At 39.4% G+C, this 10,795-nt stretch overlaps 1 pseudogene; it reads right to left on the reverse strand.

Annotated features, from left to right (window-relative positions):
* The window catches only part of LOC110312239, a 3,660-nt pseudogene extending 2,557 nt beyond the window's left edge, over nt 1-1,103 (reverse strand).
* Between the last annotated feature and the right edge of the window lie 9,692 nt (nt 1,104-10,795).

Genomic DNA, 10,795 nt, shown 5'->3' on the forward strand with positions numbered 1-10,795 from the left:
GGGAAGTGGGGGGCGCTATGGGGGACTTTTGGGATAGCATTGGAAATGTAATTGAGGAAAATATGTAATAAAAATATTAAAAATTAAAAAAATAAAAATAATAAAATTACAGTACAGCATGAATAAAAAAAAAATGTCCCTTTATCTTAAAAAGTGAAAGGAAATCCATGGTCTTACCTATAGCACTGAGATTCCTGTAGGTTTCCTGCATCACATGTCTGTATAGACCCTTCTGTGAAGGATCCAGTAAAGACCATTCTTCCAGAGTGAAGTTTACATACACATCATTATAGGTCACTGCATTCTAAAATATCCCAAACATGTGCACAACACAAAGTATGATGCCAACATCAGTATAATGTATTACTCACTGACAATACATTTGTCTAATTTTGGTGCTTCCAGCAATGATTTCTTGATGCAGAAGTAGTAATGTGATCACCAAATTATTTCTGAAGGAAAAGGAATAATGAGTTTCACCTTTGTCATTTCTGTGGCATTTGAATAGAATAGAGCTTTGCAAGAGAAATGCCATTTAACACACACACACACACACACACACACACACAGAGTGGGGGTAGGGGAAACAGAGAGAGAAGAAAACAGTACTGAACACACATTAGAGATATGGTATGAACAATTGTTAAGTAGGGAAAACTGGTGTGCAAATTTGGAATATTGGCTTATGCCTTTAATCCCAGAATTCAGGAGGTAGAAGAAGGTGTTATCTCATTGAGTTGGATGCTAGTCTGGGCTATGCAATGAGTTCAATGACAGTCAGAGGAATATAAGAAGACCCTAACTCCAACTCAAAAAACAATCAAATGAATAAAAAAGATAGAAAAAATTAGAGGTCTTTACTGAAGGTCCTACAAAGAACTATACATTCAGTTCAGTTTGATATTTTTGTGGTAAATCTCTAACTCCAGTAAGCCCATGTATGGAACATAAAATTTAGTTATAATTTTTATAAGCTGCATGCCAAGATTGGGCATATATCACACTACACTACTCTATTCCCCAGATATGAAACCCCTTGCTACTTGTGGTACCTCCAGGCCAAGTGGTTCTGCTCCATCTTCCTGTACCTTCCCATCCTCCATCTTCCTCTCCTCCTTTCTCTCTCTTCCTCTCTAAAACTTCCAGTCCCAGTTGTTCCTTTCATTGCCAAATCACAGGCTCTAGCCTTTGTTTGGCCAGTTAAAATGGAGAGAAGGTTTGATTGAAATCATCTGAGTACTTGATCTACTCCTCCTCTGTGCTAACCCTTTATGAGGAAGCAGAAATAGCATCAAAATATAAACAGAACAAGAATAATCCACAACAGGTATTCATTCCAGAAACTTGGAGAGAAATCTTTTAAAGTGTGACTTTATTGACAAAATTAAATACATGTTTAAACAGTCACAAGTACACAGATGAAAACATTACCAATGTAAATGTTGATCCTAAAAAAGCAAGACAGAGCAAGAGAGATGGCTCAGCAGAGAAGAGGTCTTGCTGGTTTGCAAATCATTGAGCTCAATTACCAGTACTTACATGTAAGCTGACAACTATCTATTATCCCAACTTGAGCCATTCTGAGGCCATCTTATGACTACCGTGTGCACCGGGGAGGAACATAATGAGGTGCATATTCATGAATACAGGCAAAATATTCATAGTCATTTAAAAATTCATAAAAGTAAGGGGAATCACACACATCTGCAATCCAATGAATCAGAAGGCTTAGGTAGTATTAATGTCATGAATATATAACATCCTGAGACACAGAATGTACTTTCTGCCACACTTTAAAATTCAAGATGTAGATGAAGATCAGCACAAAGCACATGCTTGACATGTGCAAAAGGATATACCATAGGTGCATAAATCAAAAACATAAAGAAAAAACAGGCATGTTATTAGCCAAAGGTTAAGGACCCTACTCAGCTTGGAGAGGGATTGCAGCTGGAGGGCTATTCCAGCTGGAGAGATTTGAATAAAGCATCCAAATGTTCAGGTAGTGGTGACACACCACATTAATCTCAGCACTTTGGAAGCAGAGACAGGCAGGTTTCGTTCAAACCCAGCCTGGTCTACACAGTGAGTTCAAGGACAGTCTGGGCTACACAGAGAAACCCTGTGTCGAACCTCTGCCACCCACCTAAAAAAAAAAAAAGCATACAAATGATTCAACAATAGAGAAAATGATTTGGAATAATAAAACTATCTTATTCTCTTTTGATAAAGAAAAGAATATGGGGCTGAAGAGACTCAGAGTTTAGGAGCACTGACTGCTCATCCAGAGGTCCTGAGGGATCTGATGCCCTCTTCAGGTGTGTCTGAAGAGAGCAATGGTGTACTCATATACATAAAATAAATGAATAAATAAGTCTTTAAAAAAGAAAAAAAGAAAAAAATTGTCTACTAGTAACTCTTAGAAACCATTTTGTTTCCAGTGAGGGATGATTAGATACGAGTCTGTGGAGTGTGTGGAATGCAAACTTTTAAAAACCAAATGCAACAGAGTTTAAACAAACAATGCGTTTATATTGTATACCTAAATAGCTTGTTTTGCACTAATTGATTTTTAAGTCATAAGCACTTTTAGAATCAAGTCTATCCTTGTTTTTAAGCATATGTTTGTTTCTGTGAGAGTATGGGTGATACACCATAGGAAAGAACATCAGCTCCTCTGAAACTGGAGTATCAGGTGGTTATGAGCTTGCCAACTTGGGTAGAGTGTTGGTGTCTGAGCTCAGATCAACCCCAATAAGAATATTTGCTGAGTGAACTGCCCAACCCATATAGTACTTTTTATCCAAAAAATAAGAGTCTTTCACAGATTAATAACAACAAAAAACTAAATAAATATAGAAGTAAATAAATAATAATTGGAAACCTGATGCCTCAGCATAAAGATGTTGGTTATGGGACTAGGTAGATGACTCAAAGACCTTCCTCATTCTCTGTTACTAGAAATCCAATATTCCAGGTTGTGCCTAGTGGGCATTTTCCTCTCCCCTTTCCATGCCTCCTGTAGATACCACAGACCATCCCCGTCTACTCTTCTCTTCCTTCCTCATCTGTGTCTACTACAAATGTTAAGGGCAGATATTCCTGCTAAACACATGTCCTGACCCCTAGAAGACCAATAAGTCTATCTAAAGACATACCACACTATCTGTTACCCCACACCCAATGTTTACAGAGTGTGCTAGCACAGGACACCAGAGCCAGCTAGCCAACAGTCAACATCAAATTAAAGGGAGAGAAACTTAAAGCAATTCCACTAAAATGGAGGACCAGAAGGCTGTCCATTCTCTCAGCATCTTTTCAATATAGTTCTAGGTAGAACTCACAGATGACATGGTAGTTTATATAAGTCACCCCAAAGTTCCACCAGACAACTCTTATAGCTGAAGAACACCTTCAGGTAAGTGGGATGGATATAAACCTAGTTTAAAACAATCAGTAGCCCTCCTTTATACACTTGACAAATGGGGTCTAGAAGATATGGAAACAACAGGGAAACAACACCTTTCTTAATAGCCACAAGAAATATAAAATACCTTGGTGTAACTCTAACCATGCTAGTGAAAGGTATATATAATAAGTACTTCAAGTCTCTGAAGAAAGAAACTGAAGAAGATATCAGAAGATGGAAAGATCTTCCATGCTTATGGATTGGTAGGCTTAACATAGTAGAAATGGCCATCTTATTCTCAGATGTGACATAGTTGCCAATGAGCCTGCATGACATTTTGACTGAAGGAACAAGGTCAACATGACATACACATCTCTGGCTGTCTAGTATACAGATGGCGTTGCTCTTTCATGTATGTTTGACTGTTGTTTTATATATCATATTAGTCTTCAAATATAACTTTGGTAAAAATTTCTGGGAAAGGGGTAGATCCATTACTAGAGAAGGAAATGGCTTTGGTGTATATAAGGACAAACTCCTCTGGCCCTAGATATACAGTCAACCCAGGCATAATAGGACAAGGGGTTCTGCATGTAGAGGATGAATGCCTTAATTGTTCTCTGGGAAATTTTAACCAACTCATGAGGATTAAGTAGTATATGGAAATATTTGAAGTAGGAAATGTTTTTAAGAAATCTGAAAATTTAGTAGTTAAGAGCATTGAATGCCTCAAGGAAAAGTATCACTAGGTCAGGGTCACTAAGGACATGGATGTCCATAAAAATACAAGTGATAAGATGAAGGGGAATAAAATCTGGGTCTACTGGACTAGTGAGAAATGGTGAGAGCCCCCAAGAGGGGAGATCTCTATTAATAGACAATTTGGATATGAAATATTATTGTGGAAAACTGTTGCTGGAATTTATAACCCTAATAATCCCATATAATAAACACACATTCCAGTTATTATCCATAAGCTGTAAGCCTAGATTGGGCAGATTTATAGTACTCTAACTTATTCACCAGCTATAAGACCCTTGCTATTCATGGTTTCTCCTGGCCATGTGGTTCTGTTCCATCATGGCTTCCTTCTCTTCAGTCTTCTCTCATTTCCTTCTGTCTCTCTATCTGTGCCCACTCTCAAACCTCCAGTCCCAGTTTTCTTCTTCACACCCCAAGCACAGGCTCTAGCCTTTATTGACCAGTTAAAATAGGGACAAGGTTCACGTGAGATCACCTAAATAGATGATGGACTTCTAGTCAGGGGTAACCTCTTATGAGGAAATAGAATTAAAATCAGAATACAAAAAGAAAAAAAAAAGCATCAGGACAACCCAAAACAGAAACTGAAAGATAAGTGTATAAGAAAAAAGAAAGGAGAAAGAGTAGAAGAACTAGATACATTAACTGGGCGTCCTTGGATTAGTGAATTGTCCTTCTAGAAAGAATGGAACATATTGATTTGACCCCCTTGCTTTGCATGCCTAAGCAATTTAATGAAGATGTTCTTAGAGAAAATTTAGGGTTTCGAAGGAGCACTGGGGGAAGCTGAAAGACTTATTAAAATAGCATTTGGAAAAAGAGCTTGTAAAGAATTGTAGAAGTGGATACTTGGATGAGCTTATTACAGAGATTTTGCAACTAGAAAAAAAAATCACCCCAAGAGGGGATCCAAGACCTAGAAACTCAAATAGAGTATGCATTCATCTATAAATGATATTTGCTGTTAGGAAAAGGATATTTGAACTACAGTCCACAGACCAAAAGAGGATATGGGAAAAGAGGAGGCCTATAAGGGGAATGCATGGATCTCCCTAGAAAGGGAAAATAGAATAGATTCTGTGAATGAATGAGGGTGACTGAGGACAGGAGTGGAGGATCAGCTCAGGAGATAAAGGCAGACAGTGCAGTGCAGAGAGAAACAGATGCAATTAGGGGACATTTCAGCTTAGTGTAGAAACTTAATGGACTAGAAACTTCCTAGAATCTAGAGTATGACCTTGGTGAGGACTCATTCTAATGGAGAATAGAGTCTGACCTGGTAATCCTTTTTAGTTAGGCAGGACATCAGTGCTGGGAATGAGATACATTCAGTTGAGTTGTTATCTGAGTAGGTCAAATGGACATGCCTAAAGGAGTCAGGCAGATGGTAGGACAAAGAGTATAGAATCTGGGGTAGAAAGGTCTTGCAAAACTATGATTTATGTTATGTAAGGTTCTTAAGAAGAATGTCATCTTCAACACTACTTATATGGGGGAAATGGAATAACTTGATGAGGTCAGCAGAAACTATCATACAATGGTACACACTCAGGAGGATTCTAATGAACCAGTCCTGCACAAATAGAATTCAGGGTATCTCCAGAACATTCCTTTGCAAGGCTACAGTGTCCTTGGTACTGCCAACCACAGCCACATGTGGTAGGAAGAATTGTGTTCTCAGATATGAAGCAACACCTCCCAAAGGTGATGTCCAAAGATCATTTCCAGCTGTCCTCAGCATATTCCTGGTTTTAGAGAATGAACTCTGCTTTTTCTCTCTACCTCAGGGCTTTAGGGAAAGCTCCCAAGATACTGGATCTGCCAAGCATGTTCCTGGGTTTTAGAAGAAGCTATGCAATTCTCCATACATGTCAGGCCAGTACTCAACACAACATTGTTTTTTGAATATTTCAAATAGTTGTCACCTGATGTCATCTTGCCCATGTAGCAGAGCATTGCTTTTTCAAGAAGAAAATTGAACCTCTGTGGTACACTAGGCCATAAGGTTGATTGTGATCCTGTAATGGTACATTGAGCAGCTTGTTAGAGTTCTCTGACATGCGGATGGGCCTAGTGACTGTTTGTAAATGAGAGTTGTTTGATTTCTTATGGTTAGGATCCATATTTCTCGACAATCCTGGTGAAAAAAACATGTATCCTAGCACTCTATCCCTCTAACAGACTTGGTTAGCAGACTGCTTATCGGTGGGGTGTTTTACAGGCAGTACTCCCTCAGCTAAATTCTCCTTGGTGTTACTATCTCCTAAGTGTTAGCATTTAGTTTAGACTCTGCCCCACAGTTACCTGGCATCAGCCAGTTGTGCCTGACTCACTATAAAAGGAGCTGCTTGTCCCCTCTTCTCTCTCTTGCCTTCTTGCTCTAGTTGTGTCCTCTTGTTCCTGCTCCCTCTCTCTCCCCATTCCTCTCTGTCCTCTCTGTCCACATGTTCATGGTCAGCCTATACCTCTCTCTCTCTCTCTCTCTCTCTCTCTCTCTCTCTCTCTCTCTCTCCAACCCTCTCAACTCTCCTCTCCATGTCCTGAATAGACTTTATTCTATACTATACTATTGTGTGGCTGGGCTCTAAGGGGAAAGGGATGCCTCACCATGGGCCTGCATAGGCACGCCCTTCCCCCACACCTGACTGAAAATTCAGCAAACATATTCCTTCTCCTCTTTATTTTTATACGACACAACACTAAGCACTAGTAAGTCCTTTACATCTTCAGTTCTTATTTTTAACACCAGAGTTTAATACTGTATTGCTACCTAACACATGAGATGCAACTTCCACAATATTAACTCCAAGTGGAGCTTACACCTTAATGTAAAATATTAAGGGAAGAATATATTAGAAACTAGGATTACCCGATTTTTGCATCCTGCCAAGAATGTTTCTACACAAAAGCCACTGGGCAGATGCAGCCCCCACAGTGAAGTTATTCAGAGTCTACCTTTGTTATTAGGAGTGGTAGCACCAAAAGGGACCCTACAGATGGCAGCTGGTTCCCACCTACTCCAGGGAAAGACTCACAAAACCAGCTCCCCCAGCTCAGCCCTCTGCTCCTCCACACTGTTAGCAATGACCCTGTGCTCACCATGTTGAAACTTTGGCGCTTGCCTGATTGCACCTCACAACGCTCAGCACCAGAGATCAGAGCATAGCACACCAAACCACTCAAGCAGGCACCTGGCAGAAACTTCCTCCTCTTTGACTGTCAGGTCTGCCTGAAGGATCTGATTGGCCACTGTGTTTTGAGTGACAGGAGTACCTCCCCATAAAGTTCAAGCTACTATGGAGGTACAGAGCATAGTGATTCCTGACACAGGCTTCCAGGATTTGAGGATTTTGTGGTCAACAAGATCTATTGGCTATGTAAAGACATATTTTTTTCTTATGTCTCAGGCTGTCTCAGAGCTGATCTCAAGTAGCAGGATCAGTGCATACATTACCTAGTATTGTGGATGTTGCCAATCTCCCCCTTTGTGTCTGTAGTCAAGTTCTTCAGAGGTCTTTTTCAGTCAAGTCTCATTTTCAATAATTTGGATGGAAGATAAAGCTCCTCTTTTCCTGTTAGAACAATACCTTCTTCTGAACATATTTCCTTTCTTTCATTATGGAATTAGGACATCGATAGGCTGATCTAATTCAGTTCTTTCTAAAATCCAGTATATATTAGCAGTTGTGAGATTTGTCTTATTGTCTTTTTAGAAAATGTAAAATCACCAAACCACATTTTAAACCATCTTTGGGAAATAACATACCTGCTCCCTTGTAATGTCCTGTTAGTTCTTTTTACAATGGCTTGACCTATAGGACTGCAAGCTATGTTCAGAATAAGCTTCATGCAAAATTGTCCATAAAATTGTTGTATTTTAATGGACATATATTTCTACACATCATTATACAACTGTTAAGGCATCTCCAAGATCTATCAACTCTAATAAATGTATAATTTTAGAATCATTCCCATAAGCCTGTTGGAATTGCAAACATGTATCAATTGTATGATGTATTAATATGTATACATATCTCAATTCCCCTAGCTCTATAAAATGAAAAACACAATCCACAGTATATATCGTTTTAAGTTAACATCAATAAACAGAATCTGGATTATTAATTCAATATATTGAACCTCTATGGGCTACCATTCTAATTTCTCAAACTCCTGTGGAAATTTTTGTTTAGAACTACATTTTTTTTGATGTGATTGTCAATTCCAGATTTGATTTCTTTGAGGGTTTCTTATTTTGCTTTAAAAATTCCTTCAATGTCTTTTTTTGCTCCTTAATTTAGTATTTTATTTCTAAGTCTCTTCTTTCTCTGAGTCTTATTTAGATTTCTTCCAAAGATAACATAAAAACCTATAACAATTGAAAAAACAGCCACTTATATGCTGCTAAGCAAAGAGAGTTCTTGTTGAAACAAGATGCATTGAGTCATTTTGTTTCCTTCCACTTCAAATGTAGGAAACATTTTTTTTTTTTAATTTCAAAACTTCTCTCTAAGGAATTTATTTTCTTACACTTAAATTCAGTATTTCTAAAATTTTTGTATCTTTAGCTTCTCTTGTTTTTTATTCTTTCAACTCAATACATTATTGAGGGACCTTTAGCTTCTATCTTGTGCTGCATTAGTTCTGCTCCAACTTTTCAGATAGCTCAGGGTTTCAGATCAGCCTTTTGCCAGCTTTGGACAGGCCTCTCCTACTTGCAGTGCTTCTGTGCACATTTAGATGTTCATTCCCAGGCATCAACCTGTAGTTTCTGGCCCATGTGCTCTGTCATGCTTGGTTGGGTCAGTTCCTCTCACCAGGCAGTGGATTAGAGACTCAGTGGACCCAGACTAGGCTGCTGTTCTTTGTGGACCTCATTACAAGCAGTCTTCTCTTCCAAGTAGAGGGCTGGCTTTCCAGAGTAGATTGTATCTCTTAGGAGATCAGCACCCTGAGTTTCAGTCAGCAGCTGCCACAGTGCAAAGCCTTCCCAGCTATCTATCCGGTTCTAGGCAGTGGAAGCTTCAAAATTGCATTTTTGGAGAGGCCTTTGCCTCTCCACCTGGTAACTTGTCTCAGATAGTTTGGTTATATGCCTACTGTATGATGTGCCAAATGTAGTACAATGGTTCGTCAATGCATACCCAACTGTTCCATAAGACTTCCTGAGCTTGGTCTGATGTTTGGATGAGGGCCTCTGCATGTTTCTCTATCAGTTGCTGGGTGGAGCCTATTGGAGGACAGTTAGACTATACTCCTGTCTTTGGATCCAGACCAAAATATATAAACATAGCCTCTGGCTCCAAGGAAGTTGAAGGAGGAAGGCAGGTCTGGAATAGGTCTCAATTGATCCTTGGAGGACCGCTTGGCATATTCCCCAGCAAACTGTCAGGTGTTGCTACTGCATTCATTTATACCCTTCCCACACAGGGCACCTGTGTATCCAGGCCAGCAGTGACAAACATAGCTGTCAACAGTGTCTTCATCTGTTGTATCATTGTGACAAAGCTTTGCCTAACAAAGAAGTATCAAAGTCACACAGTGAGTCTCTGAGAAACAATTATCTGTGCAGTCGCAGTAGTAGATGTTCCTTCATCCACACATAGATCCCCATGGATACATGGCTGACTAGCATATTCATCAAAGTTGAGTTGACAGTGGTCTTCAACAGTTCAGGAGCATAGACATGGCGGTAAGCACAACAGCATCCTGATGTCCGACAATATGTAGACATGTGTGGGATCCATATTCATCAATTTACAACTGAGTTCTCATCAGAATACTCTTGAGGGAAGATACAAAAGACACACATATGTCTTCCTTTCTCATTGAGGCATACCGCATCATCATGCAGGGATCAAACACACATTCATCCACTTCTAAGTCACAATGCCTGCCTTTGTATCCAGGCACATGGCAGGGTGTCTTCTCTGAGCATCTTAGTGTTACAGCTCTTTTAGGGGAGGACCTTCTTCAAATATCTACAATGAAAAAGTTCTCTGTGATGATTTTAGCTTGTGTGTTAAGGTTTGATTTGAACACATACATGTCATTGGGGTTAACCAAGGGATATATAGTTTTAAGTTAGAGGGTAGGAATATACAAAAGCTCACTAGCTAAAGAGCTAATGAACCAGTCCTGCACAAATAGAATTCAGGGTATCTCTAGAACATTTCTTTGCAAGGCTACAGTGTCCTTGGTACTGACAACCACAGCCACATGTGGTGGGAAGAATTGTGTTCTCAGATATGAAGCAACACCTCCCAAAGGTGATGTCTCAAGATCATTTCCAGCTGTCCTCAGCATATTCCTGGTTTTAGAGAATATTTATTTGATCATATACATGTCATTGGGGTTAACCAAGGGATATATAGTTTTAAGTTAGAGGGTAGGAATATACAAAAGCTCACTAGCTAAAGAATAAGGTACTGGGTTGTCTCATTAGCATGTAGAGGCATTCCAGGAATCTCAGGTGCTTGCTGATGAGTTTTTCATCCAGGGAAAGGGAGTTGGATCTGTAATTTTTATCAAGGCTACATGACATTCCAAATATAGGGCTTCCAGGATTCCCAGACAAGGTCAAAGAAGCAAAAGCCCTGCTGGTAAAGGGAGTTCCCATTTTGC

Source organism: Mus caroli, chromosome 17 (assembly GCF_900094665.2).
Source record: "Mus caroli chromosome 17, CAROLI_EIJ_v1.1, whole genome shotgun sequence".
In the NCBI taxonomy this organism is placed as follows: Eukaryota; Metazoa; Chordata; class Mammalia; order Rodentia; family Muridae; genus Mus; species Mus caroli.